Raw genomic sequence first — 2716 nt, 5'->3', positions numbered from 1 at the left:
ACAGTTATCCAAGTAACTGAGGAGCGATCAAAGGAACCATAACTGATTTAATGAGCCATTCGCAGTTTCGCTGTACGGGCCGTGTGCACTTAGACTTGCATGGCTTAATCTTTGAGACAAGCATATGCTACTGGCAGGATCAACCAGGTAGGAGAGAGGGTGGCTGGGTAGCGCCTCTCGCTCGCCGGCCCGCCGGAGCGGGGGCTCGCGCGACTGTTTTCCGGACGCCGGCCGCGGTTCGCGGGGGCTCTAGGTGGTCTGACGCTGCCGCGGGGTGAGATGGATCGGGCTGGACCCGGCGCAGCCGAAGCCGAGGACGCGGAACCTCGAATGCGACCCTCGCGGACCCCTAAACGAGAGGAGCTGCGCCCGGCCTCGTAAGACACCTCTTCTCCGGTGCTAGGTCGACCCCGACGCCGCTGGCCGCCGCCGCCGCCTTGCCGCTATCCCTCCGCACGTTTGGGGCCGGTGGCGACCCGCAGGACGGCCGACAACTCGCTCGTTTGGCGGGGCGATGCAAGGTTAGGCGAACTGGGCGGTAACTCGGGTTAGTCGAGGGGACTTCGCGGTGGACAGGGGGGTGCGAATCCGGCCGGGCGGCCCTTCGATGGAGCCTGGTGCAGGGACATTCAATGGGATGAGCCGCGCTCGCCGCGGAACCTTCGAGCGCCGCTACTCAGCAAGTAAACGAGAGGGAGCTGCGCCCGGCCTCGTAAGACGCCTCTTCTCCGGTGCGAGCGCCCCGACGCCGCTGGCCGCCGCCGCCGCCTTGCCGCTATCCCGCCGCGCGTTTGGGGAGGGAGGGCGACCCGTAGGACGGCCCGCCGACTACACGACCGTTTGGCAGAGCGAGTGCAAGGTTAGGCGAGCTGGGCGGTAACTCGGGTTAGTCTGGGGAGACTCGCGGTGGACAGGGTGGCGCGAATCCGGCCGGGCGGCCCCATCGATTAAGCATTGGTAGGGAGCCGAGGATGAGCCGTGCGAAGTGGCCTCGGAGGCGGTCCGTGGGGGACGACGGGGGGGGACGGGCGTCGGCCCTCCGGCCCGAGCAGAGAACGTTCGGTCACCCAAGCGGGAATCTGCGCCCCGGCCCGAGTCGGACTCGGTCGGTGCGGCCCGCTGAGGCCCTCAACTATTCCCGTACGCGGGGGTCGGGAGCTGCGGCGCTGCGCCGGCGACTTACCCGCGCGAGGCACGCACTGCGTGCGGCCAGGATGCGGAGTTGGATCGGCGCTGGTTGGGAACCCTCGGGGAACGAAGGCGGACGGCGGCCAGCCGGCGCCGACGAACCCGTCGGGGAGGGGGCTGGTGGCAGGCGCGATCGGCACTATTGCTGACTGCCGGGAGGGAAGCTGCGCCCCGGCCGAGTCAGACTCAGCCGTTGCGGCCCCCCCGAGCCCGCAGCGCGTAGCGCGGAAGCCATACGCCCCCCCGATGCGGAGCGACAGACGCCCCCGCGACCGCGGTTGGTCGGGAAGGCTTTTCGGATAGAGGTCGGACGGTGTGTGTGGACGGCTTCCCGTGGTGCCGCCGCTATCAAGCCGGAGGGTTTGAGAAACGACATTCGCGGAAGGACCGGCGCGGCCGGCGGACGCTCGCACGCGCGGCGCCCGACACTCAGCCGCTCGCTCGGCCTCCGTGGATCGTGGCTAGGTGGGATGGATGCCAAACCGGGTCGTCTCGGTCTCGCCGCAGTACGGTCGCGCCGGGGCCTGCGGGGCGGCGCGGGGAGCGCACGCTCACGCAGCGGCCGGGGCGCTAGAGTGCGACCCGCAGTGGGTAGGAACCGTCCACCCGACGTCGGACGAGCCGAGGCCGATGGAGGCCCTACCAAGGCGGGTCATGAGTGCCAGTCGGTCAGTTGGGTGAGGGGGTACTCGGAGGCCCGCCGGGAGCAGACGGGCGACCGGGGATGGGGGGCGTACGCGGGCGGGCGCCGGGAGAAGACGGCCCGTCCGGGGTCGAATCTCGGCCTGTGTTTTCGGAGCCGGCCGGGCATCACGCTCCCTCCTTGGATGGACAACATTCGTAGTTGACACTTTGTGTCATTTTATCCGAGCGGGCGGGCGCCTCGAGAGGCGGACCGTCCGGGGCGACTCTCGGCCTGTGTTTTCGGAGCCGGCCGGGCCTCACGCTCCCTCCTTGGATGGACAACATTCGTAGTTGACACTTTGTGTCATTTTATCCGAGCGGGCGGGCGCCTCGAGAGGCGGACCGTCCGGGGCGACTCTCGGCCTGTGTTTTCGGAGCCGGCCGGGCCTCACGCTCCCTCCTTGGATGGACAACATTCGTAGTTGACACTTTGTGTCATTTTATCCGAGCGGGCGGGCGCCGCGAGGCGGACCGTCCGGGGCGACTCTCGGCCTGTGTTTAAGGAGCCGGCCGGGCATCACGCTCCTTCCTTGGATGGACAACATTCGCAGTTGACACTTTGTGTCATTTTATCCGAGCAGACGGGCGCCGCGAGGCGGACCGTCCGGGGCGACTCTCGGCCTGTGTTTTCGGAGCCGGCCGGGCATCACGCTCCCTCCTTGGATGGACAACATTCGTAGTTGACACTTTGTGTCATTTTATCCGAGCAGACGGGCGCCGCGAGGCGACCGTCCGGGGCGACTCTCGGCCTGTGTTTAAGGAGCCGGCCGGGCATCACGCTCCTTCCTTGGATGGACAACATTCGTAGTTGACACTTTGTGTCATTTTATCCGAGCGGGCGGGC

At 67.6% G+C, this 2716-nt stretch overlaps 1 non-coding gene across 1 annotated transcript in view; it reads right to left on the bottom strand.

Annotated features, from left to right (window-relative positions):
• LOC147036290 (18S ribosomal RNA) overlaps positions 1 to 150 on the bottom strand; it is a 1905-nt gene extending 1755 nt beyond the window's left edge. Inside the window, exon 1 of the ribosomal RNA XR_015065230.1 lies at positions 1 to 150. This exon is cut by the window's left edge and continues 1755 nt beyond it. This is a non-coding gene — a ribosomal RNA (18S ribosomal RNA).
• Between the last annotated feature and the right edge of the window lie 2566 nt (positions 151 to 2716).

Source organism: Syngnathus leptorhynchus, unplaced genomic scaffold (genome assembly GCF_054491065.1).
Source record: "Syngnathus leptorhynchus isolate UIUO unplaced genomic scaffold, UIUO_Slep HiC_scaffold_707, whole genome shotgun sequence".
NCBI classification, from domain to species: Eukaryota; Metazoa; Chordata; class Actinopteri; order Syngnathiformes; family Syngnathidae; genus Syngnathus; species Syngnathus leptorhynchus.
This window is presented reverse-complemented; position numbering and strand designations above follow the sequence as displayed.